Source organism: Symphalangus syndactylus, chromosome 6, assembly GCF_028878055.3.
Source record: "Symphalangus syndactylus isolate Jambi chromosome 6, NHGRI_mSymSyn1-v2.1_pri, whole genome shotgun sequence".
Lineage (NCBI taxonomy): Eukaryota > Metazoa > Chordata > Mammalia > Primates > Hylobatidae > Symphalangus > Symphalangus syndactylus.
The window spans coordinates 11,664,364-11,679,656 of NC_072428.2; the positions used below are offsets into that span (position 1 = coordinate 11,664,364).

Sequence of the window (15,293 nt, forward strand, 5' to 3'; positions counted from 1 at the left end):
CACGTGACCAAGGCCACTGTCAAAACTAAGGCACCTCAACAACTCCTGCCTTCCTGGCCCTGAAGCCAGAGCCTGGACAGAGAAGAATGCCTGCCCAGCCCCGTTCTGCAGGACCCCAGGCAGCTGGACTCCCTGTTGAACAGCAGCCAGACAGCCCGGCCTGCTGCTGGGGCCCAGCCTGTCTGGGAGCTGCAGGGAGGGAGGCAGGGGCTGGGCCACCCTGAACTGGGGCCCCAGAGGAGGGTGGAGGTGGGGCAGGCAGGAGAGGCGCTTCCAACAGCTCCTTCCCAGGCAGGCCCCCGCTCTCCGCGGGCTTGTGGCCACATGCAGGCCCAGGCACACCTTGGTCTGTTCCCAGCAGCCCCGGGACAGGGCAGGTCAGTTACTCCAGGGAGAGGAGGCTGTGACAGAGTTGAAGACCAGCGATTCCCTGACACTGCACTGTCTGCTTTGGGCTGGGCTGGGTTGGGACTGACTTTAACTTTCCCTCACTACCCCAACCAGATGTTTGCTCCTCAGGCCACAGAGGCAGGTCTCAGCCCTGGCCCATCAGAGGGTCCATGCAGGAAGCCACTTCAGCCTGCTGCTCACTGCTCACCTGCTACACAGACCCCATGCCATCAGAGGCCAGGCACCCAGGGCCTGGGCAACGGCCCAACCTCAGCTCAAACTTCAGCCCTCCCTTCTCCTGACAGCTATCCCTGAGCATGGCTCTGGACTGTACCCCAAACTGCACCCAGCACCCATTTGACAGCCCACCAGTCCACGTTCCTGCAGCTCTAGTAGGACAGGCAGTGAGGACAAGAGAGTTCTGCCATGGCCAGCCCGTGACCCCAGGTGTGACCCCACCAACGAGCCCAGCCTGGAAAGGCCACGCTGCTCACACCGAAGGGCTGCCTGCCCGTCAGCCAGGACCAACTCAGGGGACAAAGAGAGGCCTGTGCATCAGCAACCTACTCCACAAGACACAATCAAAGAACAGCCTTCCGGGAGGTTGGCGGTGGAAAGGAAGCACACACCTGGATGGCCTCTTTGGTCCTCTAAGGCAGAGGTCCCCAACCCCTGGACCACGGACGGGTACGGATCCGTAACCTGTTAGGAACCAGGCTGCAGAGCAGGAGGCGAGTGGCAGGCAAGTTAGTGGGCATTACCGCCTAAGCTCTGCCTCCTGTCAGATCAGAGGCAGCATTAGATTATCACAGGGCGCGAACCCTACCGTGAACTGCGCATGTGAGGGCTCTAGGAGTGTGCTCCTTATGAGAACTGAACGAATACCTGATGATCCGAGGTGGAAAAGCTGATGATCCGAAGTGGAATAGTTTCATCCCCAAACCATCCTCCCCGACCCCGTCCATGGAAAAATTGTCTTCCATGAAATGGTCCCTTGTGCCCCAAAGGTTGGAGACCACTGCTCTAAGCCACCTACTCAGCCACGGTCACCTCAAGTCCACTGCCACCTGGACAGAGTTTCTATAGCGCAAAGCTAACTACTTCTCTCCCCTGCTTACAAACCACCGACAGCTCCCCAGTGCCTCCAGGGCAAACTCTCAATTCCTTCACACGGCATTCAAGGCCCTCCCAGCCTGGCCCTCACCTGCCTCTCCCCAGCTGTCTCCACTGCTTCTCTAAACACCCATGACCACTTGCCATTCCTGAGCCATGGGGTCCTCCTGTTGCTGCCTTTGCACATACTGTTCCCAGTACCTAAAATGCCCTTCCCTCTCCCTCCGCCTGGCAAACCCCCGCTCCTCCCTCAAGGTCCAGCTCATTGTCACCTCCTCTGGGAGGCCTAACCAGATCCTCCCTCTCGACCTCCAGGGTGAAATGACTTGCTCTCCTCTGCCCCATATCCATGAGCAAGCCAGGCCCGTCCTACCTTCAATCCCAAGACCCAGGCAAGAACTGCTCAAGAAATTTGAGGTGAAGTGACTTCTTGACTTTTTCAGTTTTCCAATCTGATGCCAACAGATGTTTTTGTGAAATAAAATTAAAAATGATGTAGCAATGTCAAGTTGCCAAACAAGTTTCTCAAGGCTTTCTCTCAAAGTCTGCATGTCTCTCACCACAGACCCCTCCAGCACAGCTCAGGATGGGCAGAGGTCTGCGGACCACGGTCTCCATTGCCTAGCAGAGCCACTGTGCTCCCGGTGTTCCAAGAGGAACCTGGTGCAGGGCCCATCAAGAGTCAGGTGTCTATGTCCGGACCCCAGAGCACAAAGGGCCGCTCCATGAACATCTGCTGACCCAGACAATGGATGGGAAGGTCTGAAAATGCTGTAACACGGCCGGTCCTTATGCTAGGCCTCCCCATTCCTCAAGTGGCCACATAAAGGCACAGAGAGGGTGACCTGCCCGAGCCACAGTGGCCCATATGCTGTACTTTCTTTACACTGCCAATCATCTCAGGGGAAGGAACTTGGAATCTGTAAGTTAGCTGTCCAAACTCCTGCCTAGCATGGATGGCTGACCTTATCTCCCACTGCAGTCCCAGCAAGCCAGTCCCATGCTGTGATAAAGAGCTCAGACTCTGGAATCAGACAGACCTAGGTTCATATCCTGACTCAGCCTTTCATAGTTGTGTGACCTTAAGTGAGTCACCTCACTTCTCTGGGCCTCAATGTTACCTCTGTAAACTGCACCTAATAACACTAGCATCATGGGACAGCTATGAGGGTTGAATGGAACATGCCCATCCACACTCATTTGGGCTCGGCTGTCGCTGATGTTTATAAAAGGCCCAGGGTCTGGCAGCCAGACACTCTGCCCTGGATCCTCCTTTTCTGGTCGCTCTTCCCTGGAGACCCAATATCTCCTCCTTGGGGTCAAGAGAGACTGCTGGTTTCCCTGGCTGCTAAGCTTGCTGATTTCCTTTGAGGACTTCACCTCCCTGCCCTCTGCCTCCCTCAGGCTACGGGACTTTTCCTTCCTCCCCCTCCACCCCTCCGTGAGGCACCACTGCACCCCCTCTCCAAATGCCAACCCCCTCTGGCTGGTCTTGCTTTCTCTTGGAACACAGCCGGCCTAAAGAGGGGCACCCCTGGCCCCTGGAAAAATGCCACTCTGTTTGGGTTGGAACAGTAAAGGGCTGTGAGGTCAGGGACAAGCCCCAGCCAACCACCTCCCGGCAACCCCCAGAGCCCGCCCTCTCTGTACCTTGGGCCACGACGGTGCTGAGTCCGCCCTGGCTGGGTCCCAGTCAGCAGCTCCCACAAGACGCTCACTTCCTTCTGGGGCTGAGGGTCTGGTGGGCTCCTCCCCATGCCCCTCGGCCGTCCTGGAGCCTCCCAGGCCTGCCATCTCCATCCCCTGGCATTGGGCAGCCAGATCCTTTCCTGGCCCTCACCCCTTTCCCTTGGGGAAAGTGAGAGATAGTGGGAGAAACCACTCCGGGAAAGCTGACATTGTGGGGGCGGTTCCATATTTACTTGCTCAGTGACGTCCATACCAGCCCAGCTCAGTGCCCTAGTCAAAGTGATCCTCCTGCCTGCTGGGCCCACTCTCGCCCTCAACTCTGACACAAGCCTGGGGGAAGGCGCCCACTGGCCACTACGCCCCTTTCTACCCCAAGCTCCTTCCAGCCACACTCCCTGCAGTAGCTGGACAGTCTCTCCGTTTGGGAAGCAGGGTACAGAGGCTGCAACAACACTCTCTGGTGTCCCCATTCTGCTCTGATTCCAGAAGGACTGGGGTGCAGAGGAAGGGGTGCTAGATTTAGGGTTAGAATGTTAGCTTGGTTACTTCCTAAATTGTATGAGCTCTAAGTCACTTCCCCTCTCTGAGCCTCAGTTTTCTGAGCTGTAAAATGGGGGTTTTAAGAGCCAACCTGCCTGGGCTAGTGATCGGGGATCGGGAGAAAGTGCAGTTGGGAGGAGGAGAGTCCTGGTCGCTCTTATGGATCAGATGAGGTAGGGGAGACAGGACTGGAAGGGAAAGCTCTAGAAGGCATTGAAGGCTCCAGAGGCTTGGGGTGCCTCACTTTGCAAGCAGGGACCCCCCTACCACTAGCACCAACCCCTGATCTGAGGCTGCTGCTTGGGAGCAGGAAGGGCAGCAGCTATCTGCCCCCACCCCTACTCCACGTCCCCTACCCAGTATCATTTCAGTGGAGGCTCTTGGTCTGTTTGAATGTGTCTGCAACTTCTGACCTGTGAGGTTCCTGGGATGGGGAGAAGGTCTGAAACCAACACTCTATAAATCAAATCCTACTCTTATTGATTTATTATTATTTTTTGTTGATTTATTATTATTTTTTGAGACAGGGTCTCACTCTGTCTCCCAGGCAGTACAGTGGTGCGATCTCAGCTCACCACAGCCTCAATCTCCCAGGGTCCAGTGATCTTCCCGCCTCAGCCTCCCAAGTTGCTGGGACTACAGGCACACATCACCACGCCCAGGTAATTTTGTTCATTTTTGTAAATATAGGGTCTCACTATGTTGTCCAGGCTGGTCTCAAACCCCTGGACTCCAGCGATCCTCCCACCTCAGCCTGCCAAAGTGCTAGGATTACAGGCATGAGCCACTGTGCCCAGCCCAAATCCTATTTTTAAATCACCCAAGAAACCTTCTGGGAATTATTACGTAATACAAATAGGCAACCTCAAAGACTTCCTTTATCAATGTGGTCTTCTTAAGAAGATTGGAAAAATGAGATGATAGCTGTGTGATCTTCAGTTGGTCATGTAACCTCTCTGAGCCCCAAGGTTCCTCATCCATACATGGATGCAGGAGTAACCTCACGGTGCTGTGGTCAGCGTCCTGGTGCTCCATACATGTTCCTTCTAGCTGTTTACTGCCCCAGAGATAACAGCACCTCAAACTCAGGCCCGCAAACACAGAGGAAAAAATCTTCCACAGAATGTAGGGCAGGACTGATACTACTGACTCCATTTACAGAAAGGAAACTGAGGAGCAGATAGGTTAAATATTTGGCCTTGAACACAAGACAGTGGGGCACCATGAGTGCCTGAGGCTGTGGCCAGATCACCTTTAAGTACAGATATGCTCACTGTCTTGTATTCAGGCACTGCTGTCCTATCCCCAGCAAGAGGCATGAGAGGACCCCCAGGCCTCCCCCATGTCCACTGGCCTCACACCCAGGAGATGGCCCAAGACTGGCCCTAAGCCATTCACTGGTGCTCCGTCTTTCTCCGGAGCTGTCCATGCAGCCCTTGGAGGCCGGTAGTGGCATTACCCCCGTTCTGCAGATGAGAAAATGGTAACTCCAAGAGGGACAGCCTCCTGCTCAGATCTCACTGCTATCTGGTGCCAGAAGCAGGACTGAGCCTGGGGCCCATGCCCTCTCCAGGGAACAGTGTGGACCCCACCAGCTGGCTCCCTGGCTCCTTCTCAGTTCCCTCTCCCTGCCAAGGGACCAGCCCAAGGCACTTTGCTGGATTTTATCTGCGGGTCCCCTCGCTACTCAGAAGCAGAAGTCAGGCACACTCGGGGAAACAACTGGCCTCTAGAACCGAGCCCCAAGCCATCTGCTCTGACCTTCGCAGTAGAGGACCAAATTCCCCTACTTTTCCCTGGGAATGGTCACTTTCAGCTCTCACCTTCATCCTCTCCTACCTCAACTACTACGACAGCCTCCTATTTGGCCTCCCTGCTTCCAGCCTTATGCCCAAGCCGCTGCTGTTTTTCGGAACATGGATCTGATCACCATGTCAGCTTCCTCCTCATAAAATCCTCTGAGGCTCCCTGTGGCCCAACAGACAGAGTGTAAACTCCTCAGCACAGCAGTCAGGACCTGTTACAGCCTAGTAAAGGCCAAGTATCCAGGTTAGGCCAGAGGGCTCAGGAATCAGGTGCCCTGAGTTTGAATTTCATCACCAACTGTGAAACCGTGGGCAAGTGATGCCACCTCTCTGAGTCTCAGTTTCCTAAACTGTAGAATGGGGAAATGACAATACCATGATCAGGGCATCGCTGTGAAGATTTAAAAAGACAAAGCAGATAAAGCACTTTGAACACAGTAAGTGCTCAATTAATTCACTCATTCCACAAGTATTTGAGGCTCTAGTTACTATACGGCATATACTGTTCATACAGCAGTGAACAAAAGTAACAAAAATCCCAGCTCTCTGGGAACTTGCACTATAATGATGGGAGGCAGACAGAAAACAAAATAAAAAAGTAAAACATGGGGCATGGGATAAATGCTATGCACTAAAGAGAAAAAAGCAGGAAGCAGAGAGAGGTGTTGGGGTGGGTTGCAATTTTAAACAAGAAAGTACCCATGGCCAGGCCCAGTAGTTCACACCTGTAATCCCAACACTTTGGGAGACCGAGGCAGGTGGATCACTTGAGGTCGGGAGTTCAAGACCAGCCTGGCCAACTGGTGAGACCCCCATCTCTACTGAAAATACAAAACTTAGCCAAGTGTGGTGGTGTGTGCCTGTAGTCCCAGCTACTCGGGGGCTGAGGCAGGAGAATCGCTTGAACCCAGGAGGTGGAGGTTGCAGTGAGCTGAGATCATGCCATTGCATTCCACCCTGGGTGACAGAGTAAGACCCTGTCTCAAATAAATAAATAAATAAATGTGCCCATGAGAAGGTAGTATTTGAGCAGAAGTCCTGGGGGAGGCAAGGGGGCCTGCCACGGAGATAACTGGGGTAAGAGTGATCTAGGGAGAGGATCCAACCAATGCCGCGGACCAGGATTAGTTACTCATACTATTATTATTATTCTGTTTCCAGCCTCATCCGCCTCCATCTCCTCCCCTTACACTTACTCTCCACCCGAATGAACTACTCAAGGCTCCCCAGTCCCTTCCATGCATCCATGCTTCTGGACAAGCCATGCTCTGGGCCTGAAGCCTCTCCCCTCCTGTGCTATCCAAATCCTACTCACTCTCCAAAGGCCAGCCTAAAGGCCTCCTCCTCAGGGAAGCTTTCCCTGACTTACAGTCAGTGGTTGGCTCCTTTGCATCCTTCTGCTGTAACCTGCAACTGCCTGGTTACTTGCCTGTCTCCCAGGCTGATCTGTGAGCTCTGGAAGGGCAAGGACTAACTCGCACATGGTACCCCCTAGGCCCAGCACAGTGCCTGGCACAGCAATGGCATACATGCCCTGACCACCTGGTCAATGAATGAAGGACCAAATGATACCCAGATGGGGTCCTGGCCTCCCCACTTACAGAGCCACAGTCTGGGGACACCACCAGCAATGTGGCTGCATTAAGTGAACACTGGCCTTTTCAACACAGATACAAATCTGCAATAGGAAACAGGCTTTTAAAAAAACAACAGCACAATTTTCTTTTTTCTTTCTGCACGGCTTGTTTTTCCAGCACAGCTGCAGGGTCAGCTGTCAGGAAGGCCCTCCCAGGCCTCACTCTGAGAACATGGGGCTCTGTGGCCTCCAAGGAGTCTCAGCCTCCAGCAGGAGGCAGAGATGCACCAGGCAGTTTTAGAGCAGCCCTGGCACCAGGGCCACCAGTCACCTCTGAACCAAGAACTCCATGCTCAAACCCCAATGTTAGGTAGGTGGTACCCCACTGGAGGCCCACTGTCTCATGAGAGCTTTATAACCCCACATGATGCTTCCAAATGGGTTTGGGCTTCTCTGCCCTCACTCCAAGAAGGCATACCAAGGAGATGGCCTCAGACTGCCAGGGTTCTAATCCTGGCCACACCATTAACCCTGGGTCCCTTACCTCATTTTTCGTAGCCATAGTCTCTCAATCTGTGAAACAGAAATAATATCTACCTCGTGGAGCTGTTTCCAGTGCAGGGTATGTGACATGCTTAGAACCACAGCTGGCACACAATAAGCCCTCAAAAAACATTAGCTGCCATCATCAACATCTTCTTCTTCCTCTTCATCTTCCCCAGATCTCCTGTTCTGCAGCCCCTTCACTGAATCATATACTGTCTAGATCAGCAGGGACCTCAAGGCAATGTTGAATCTCATCCTCCTGCTTTCCTGGAATATCCTATGCTACATCCCTGGCACACAGTCCCCCTGGGCCATTGACACCAGGAAGGATGGGGAACGTATCATCTGTACTCTACAAGCCAGTCATTTTGCCGGCTATGCCTAACACCTCCTTCCAGCTGGACCCACCAGCCCATAACTCAGGGAAGTGGTGTTCCCTCATCCTGTCCCCAGCCCTCAGCACACAGTGGGCCTTCTATCCATGCTCAAGGATTCAGCAGAAGGTGTTTGGTGGGCAATTCTCAAGTGCAAACCCAACAGCACACTCAAAGCAACCCTGGCAGAGTCTGATGGAAGAGCAAGGCTGCAACCAAATCATTACATCAGTAAGTGGAAAATTGCTATGGATATGAGTGCTCCAAAGGAGAGGTAGGTGGGCCAAGAAAGCTATAAAGAAGAGAATTCAGACTCATCAGAGAGGGCTTCCCTGAAGAGGGGATATGAAGATGGAGGAGGAAGGATGAGGAGGCCTCATCGGGTGAGGGGGTGGAATGCAAGGTCAGGGCAGAAGGAATGGCATGAGGAAGGCCCATGTGAGGCAGAACATGACAAATGGGAGGGACAAAAGATGCTGTCCCTGTAGAGACTGGAGGGCAGCTGGATTTCTGTCATTCTCCTTACAGCAGTGGGAGTCCCTGAAGGTCTTTCAGGCAGGGGTTTATAAGCTCAGATATGCATGGCGAAAAGATCACCCTAGCTGCTTTCCATTTCAGGGTCCTCCCTCTGTGCATTAACCGCACATGCACTACTTGTCTCTCTGCCTAAAATGCCTCTCTAGTCCCTGCATCAGTCAGCACAGGCTAAGTTATGCTGCAATAACGAAGAGCCCCAACAGCTCAGCAGTTTAAAACAACAAAGGTTTAGTTATCACTCATGTTGCATGTCCATCGTGGGTCACCAAGGGCTTCATACACAGAGTGACACAGGGACTCAGGCTGGCAGCAGCCACCACCATCCCACCTTACTACCAGTTGCCATGCCACAGGGAAAGTGCACTGTGGAGGGTCTCACACCAGCAATTAAATGCTGTGGCCCAGAAGTGACGTGTATCACTGTCATTTATAATTCACCAGCCAGTCATGGGGCCCCCACCCAAGCGCAGGTAGAGCTCCAGTCAATCTACTGTGGAACTGGAAGAACCGGAAATAGTAAGAGGAAAGCATTAAGGACCACCAGACACTCCCATCCCACTGTGTCCTTCGCTAACCTTAATTCATTCATTAGATGACAACAGCTCCAGGATTTGAGGAGGAAAGGCCAGCCTGTGTAGGAGAGATCGGGGTATGGAGTTCAGAGAGATCTAGGAGAGGATAGGAGATGAGGTCAAGGGCAGAGGCCACATCACTCGGAAGCTTTTAGGTCACTACACCAATTTGATTCTTTATCCCCAACACACTGGAAAGACTTCTAGGTGTTTGAAGCAGGAAATGGGATGGCTTACATGATCCTATTTAGAATGGATCACTCTGACTGCAGTGAGGGGGAGGTTGCAGGTAGACATTAGGAGGCTCTTGCTGTTGTCCTGGGGAGAAACAGCCATGGCTTGACTACAGTACTGGGGAAGAGGGGATGGAGAGAAGTGGATGGGTTCATTTGAGAGGATAAAGTTATCTGGGTCTGGAGATGGAGTAGATTGGGGTGAGAGAGACAGAGACATCAAGGCTTCTGTCTTAAAGAGCAGTGGGACAGTGTGCTCTTGGCCAAGATCAGAGCCCTAGAGCAGGAGGTTTAGAAAGGAAGATTATGGACAGCTTTGGCCCCTGTGTGTTTGTCATGCCTATGAGACAGCCAAGAGAGCAGGCCAAGAAGGCAGCGGAATCCACAGGCAGGACGCCCGACTCCCAGCCCAGTGTTCTTTACTTCATCCTTGCCAACAACCTGGAACCAGGGAAACTCCCTGTAAGTCCAGGAGAGGACAGATCCAAATAGGAGAAATCCTACTTGACACCAAGGAGAAGAAATTGACGGAACACATCAACCCAAGAAGTCTAGACGACAGAACTGTAACTCAGGTCAAATGAGTCTGTAAGTGCAGAGGTGATGCCTATCATGACCAATCTAGGACTCCTGGAACAAGTGAGGGGAGTCCCTCATCTTTGAGAACGTCACCAGGGAAGGAAATGAGACCCTGCCACCAGCTGTTCCTTGGGGCCCTGTCAGTTTGAGACTGGATGGACCACGGTGGGGTCTGTGGGGGCAATTCTGATATTCCCAGGTCAGTACTTTCTGCCGTGATTCTGGGGGAGAACACTTCTTAAACAGTATGCCAGGCCCTGGAATAGGCATTTCATCTTTGCTATCTCATTTAATTTCACAACTGCCTTGCCAGGCAGGTTTTGTTGGACTCAGGAATGGAGACACAAGGCTCAGAGAGGCCAAAGACAACGATGTGAAGTCCAAAGTCAGACAGTGACTACGAGGAGGAGGTAGAATTCAAAGAGAGAAAGCCTTTCCATTAAACTGAATACAGCAAGAGGTCTGGGCTCTATTCCCAGAAGGGGAGGTTTCTACACGTGCCCTACAGAACTCTGCTTGTCCACCTTTCGGAGAGTCGGCGGGCAAAGACTGTGCCCTGCTCCCCATCCATGACCCCACACCTCCAACAATGACCCTAGGAAAGCCCCAACCTTCCTTCCTCCCAAGAGGAAATATGGGCAAGGACCAGCTTGGGTGCTACAGGCATCATGCTCCACAGAAAATTCTTCTGTCCCCAAACCCCCAAAGTTTATAGGGTTTCCAGGTACCAAGAGCAATCTCTCATCATTGCCTCCTGGCCCCACGCACAAAGGGCTGGGTGTGTTTCCTTACAGCCACTCTAAATTATACAGCACAGCCTTTCTCCACACGAAGCAAACGTCTAGGAAAGAGGAGAGGTTTCACATCTTTCTGCCCTAAATCCCAGCCCAGCCTGGGGGGTTCTAAGCCCCCATCTCCCAAATGGGCTCTAGACACACACCAGCAACTTTTCACCAGCATCGCCCAAGACATTGGTATTCTCTTTGCAGCGACTCGCCTAGGGCACACTGGCCTTGACCGGAGAGAGGTCATTGGCCGCTAAGTTTCTGCAGTTTCTGCATAGGAGAGTACCTTGGGGACTGCGAGTAGGGGGTGGAGGCTACGCTCCGGAGAGGTTTCCCGAAGAGTCTACACGGCAACTAACACTTAAAACGCATTCCCGAAACGCCCTCCGGCTTGGCCACGCTTCGCGGGCAATCGCGAACCGCGATGGAGAAGGCTTCGTCGCATCCCAAAGGACGCCTCCCACCTTCACCCCCGCAGCAGCCCCCGGCGCGGGGCCGAGGGCGTCCGCGAGAACTAGGCCGGCGGCCCCGGCGAGCCCTCGGACGTCCGCGCCCCGCCCCGCCCGTGTCACCGCGTTCTCATTCCGAACGCTCGGCCCGGGCCGCCACTCCCATTGGTCGGCGGCCACGTCCGTCAGCGGGCGCGCCGCTCGCGGAGAGAAAAGGCTACATTGTAACAAGGCGAGGAGCGAGCGAGCTGGGAGGAAGGAGGCGGAGGGCGGCCCCCGGCTCCCGCGGCGGCGGCGGCAGCAGCTACCTGCCGAGGGTTCACCCACCTCGCGGCCCCGGCGGGCCGCCCCCCACCCCGCGCCCGCGCCCGCGCCGCCCGGACCCCCGCCCCGCGCCCGCGCCGAGCCCCCCGGCCGTCCGCGCCCCCAGCCGCCGCTCCCGGCCCCCGCACCGGCGGCCCCCGCGCTCGCTGGCAAACTGCCGAGCGCTCTCCGAAGCCATTTTCAATGGCCACATTGGCTACCGGGGCTGACTCACCTTCCCGGGAATGCTGCGGCAGCTGCGGGGCCCGGGCGGCGAGGGCGGCCCGGCGGGCGGCTCGGCGGAGGCGGCGCGGCCCCGGCTGGCGGCCCCCGCGGCGGGAGCGGCCGCGCTGCGGGCGCGCTGGTCCCCGGCGAGGCAAAGTTTCAGCGCCAGCCTCGGCGCGGCGGCGGCGGCGACTCGCTGCTGCTCTCCTCCCCTGCTTTGACCACCATCTTATTAGTACAGGAAATGACATGGAAAACGGAAGAAAGCGGCGTTTGGGGCAGACGCGGACCCCCCAATTCAGGGGCCGGAGCCGGGACTCACCAGCCGCGTCCCGACCCGGCCCCGGAGAAAACTCCCGGGGCCCCTTCGGCCCGCGCCCTGCCCGGAGGGGGGAACCCGGCTCCCCAAACCCAAAGGGAGAGGGAGCGTTTTATAATCCAGCCCGTGGAGAAATCGAGAAAAAAATAGATGAAAAAAAGAAAAGGTTAAGAGAGAACTTTCGAACTGGGATACTTTTTTGGGGTCGGAAGTAAAAGTTCTCAGATTTTAAAAAAGTCATTGCGAGGGGGGCTCCCTGGCTCTCCCGGCCCCGTGGCTGTCCATGTGGAACCAAATAGTCGGGGGGAGTCGACGTGTTTGGATTTTTAACCCTTTCAGGGCTCCGCGGCTGGCCCCCTCCCAGTCCCATTTAACCCTTTGAATGCTCAGCAGTTTGGAGATACAAACTGAAGTTGCGAAACGCAGGCGTCCCGCGAAGGCTGAGGGTGAGGGGCTTGGGGTTCGTTAAAAATATTAACTCTTTATGTGGGGTTGCGGTTTTGAAGTCACGAATCGCACATGTTCTTCAAGTCAAAATATGTTACAGAGGGAGAGAGATTCTGAGAACTAGAGGGGCTCGTCCCTGGCTGGCTTGGAAAAGATGTTTAAGCGGCACTCACTTGCTCGATTCCTCAGTTCCTCCATCTGTGAAATGGGATTCGACATCACAGAGAGGGGGCGAAGAGGGAAAGACGGGGCCGGGGTTGGAATTGTCACAGAGTGCTTGAGTGCTTGACATGCTTTCCTGAGGGCCTGGAAAACTGACAGGTTGTGATGGGGCTGGAAGCCTTGGAGGAGGGCAAGGGACACTGCAGGGTGGCGTAACCAGGACAACCATTCCCCAATCAACCCCTTTTTCGTGGCGTCCTCTACAAGTCCTGTGGCCCAATGGCGACGTCTCTCCTACCAAGGGAGGATGCGCTGTGTCAGGCTCCAAAATTGGGGCAGTAAACCCCAGTTGGTGATTCCCAGGAAGTCGCCTGGGCGAGGCGCTGTCCAATGCTTCCCCCAAACATCCACGAAGCCCTGCCAGAGTTGCCCAGGCGGCCCCCAGAAGGTACTATCCCAGGGAAGCCTCCTCCCAAGGCGGAAGGAGTTCCCTGTCAACCTTGCTGCTGGCGATCCGCAGATAGGCGTTCATGGTCAGATGGGTGTTCATGGTCAGATGGGGGTGCTCATGGCTTTTGGAATCTGGATGTGGAGCTGGAGGCGGTGGGGGTGATGAGGGAGGGAGCACTGTGGGTGCCACATCATTTGTTTCCCTTGACTCTGACGTCACAAACACAGCTTCTTGGAATCTCATGCCTGTTACTGGCTGTGTGATCTGGAGCAAGTGGCTTCACCTCTCTGAGCCTTTATTTCCCACATCTGCAAAGTGGTGCACAGTAATACCCACGTTCCTGGCTCTGTGTAAGGAGCCATCAGAGTGTATTTAAAGGGCCCAGCACCCAGCTGCTCACAGTAGATGCTCAAGAGACAGTAACAACCCTATCATTATATGAGGTTCAGTGCAACTGTAAGTTTCCTGAGTATCTCTCTGCTTGGTGCCAGGCAGAGTATCGGGTACTGGAGGACGGGGGGTGGGGGGAGGGGTTCCACGATTAGAATGACAGGATCCTTCAGGGAGGTCTTGGTCTGCCCAAGAGATGAAGGCCCTCGCAGATAACTTCAATTAATTCAGAACTGAATGCACCTCCAGTTGCACTGAGCATGGTTTTGGATGCCAAGTGCCTGGCTGGGAAAAGAGCACTGAGGAAGGAGCCACTTGTTGTTCCTTTTGAGGAGAAAGATTCACCAAGGAAGTGATGTCAGAGGCAGGCCTGGAATTTCCACCAGTGGTAGGATGGCATTGCCAGGAAGGCAAAGAGCAGAAGCAAAGACCTCGAGGCGTCAACGTACCCAGGGTGTTGGACATGTGTCCTGCAGTGACTGGGGTAGAGGGTGAGGCAGAGAGATCGGAGATGAGGGCAAAAAGAGAAGTAGATAAAGGAGGGGTGTGGTCCCAGCCTCCAGAGAGCAAAAAGATCTTTAAGAGAACGAGCTGGCAAGTTGAAAGTGAGGTAAGGAGGGAATTTATTGTGGCATTGGTTTTCTATTTAAATCTCCCCATCCATTTCTAGCCTGGCTTCCTTTGCCAGGAAGCCATAGGTCCACAGCTGCATCTGTAGGGTGTGACTGGGTCCTCAGGCGTTGCAGGCTGGGGAGTCAGCGCTTCAGGCGTCACACTGGGACTTGTCCAGGGGCTGTGGGAAGCAGAGAGATAAGGTGTGATCCAGAGACCCAGGTCTGAGTCCCAGGCTGTTGCCTGAAGCATTTGACTTGTCCTGTCTGGGGGCCAGTGTTTTCCTGCATGGCATGAGGAGTTGGGGCCAGGGGTTGTATATTTTGCCCTCAAGAAGCTGCCCCTGTAGCTACACAGTCAAGGCCAAGGCACAGGAAGGAATCTGAAACAAGGCTGGGGGAATTGTTGGAAACATCTCAGAAGGGAAGCCCGAGGCAGTTGGAGGATTGACACATGTGCTCTGGGTCAATGTGGGCAAAAAGTGGTCCCAGACCCTGAATGTGGTCACCACGGACAAGCAGTCTAGCCAAAGCACGTCTTGTGAGGCAATGCCTCAGTTTCCCTCTGTGGGCTGAGTTGGGCCTGAAACTCAGAAGTAGGGATGAGATGAGAGCTCCACTGGCATTTCCTGAGAACTTAAGGGAAGGGGAAGGAGAAGAGGATTGAACCGAATAGGGCATATGGTACACACCTTCTGGGGTATTACCATCTATAAATAATCTCAATAATCCAAGACGGATGTTATCATCACTATTTTTTGCAGACAGAGAAACCATGTTCAGAGAGGTTAAGAGACTTATCCAAGGTCACACAGCTAGTTTGAGGCAGGGTGAGATTCAAACCTAGGTCTGTCTGACTCCATTGCTCAGTGTCATCTGGTCTTGGTCATTTCTGGTTCATTGTCCTTTTCCATAATGCAGCTTTTCAGCCTAATGGGTGGTGAAATATTTCCTTAATTTCTGCCTTGAGCGTATCTCACAAAAAGGAGCTGACCAGAACTTTGTGATTCAAGGCCAGGTACACTATGACCTCTTCCTGCAAAAAATGTACTAACAATGCCAGTCACCCCCAGGTTCCTGTGAAGGCTACTGAGATGCTCTAAATGAATAGAGTTCACCTCTGTAGAAGGAAAAGTCCATCTGAGGCCTTCCCTCCACCCCCTACTAATAATAATGACACCAAGCAAAATACTTCCT

At 54.0% G+C, this 15,293-nt stretch overlaps 1 protein-coding gene across 6 annotated transcripts in view; it reads right to left on the minus strand.

Moving 5' to 3' along the window:
* PRDM11 (PR/SET domain 11) overlaps positions 1-15,293 on the minus strand; it is a 132,748-nt gene that overhangs the window by 76,433 nt on the left and 41,022 nt on the right. For 2 of the 6 annotated variants that reach the window (XM_055281825.2, XM_063641828.1), the window contains exon 1: positions 3,154-3,295. The exons of 1 other annotated variant lie outside the window; for it this stretch is intronic. The gene's annotated coding sequence lies outside the window, so the exon portion shown is untranslated. Of the gene's footprint in view, positions 1-3,153; positions 3,296-11,025; positions 11,241-11,726; positions 11,810-15,293 lie in introns of those variants that run through there. 3 more of the 6 variants (XM_055281826.2, XM_063641827.1, XM_063641826.1) reach the window with 3 other exon arrangements.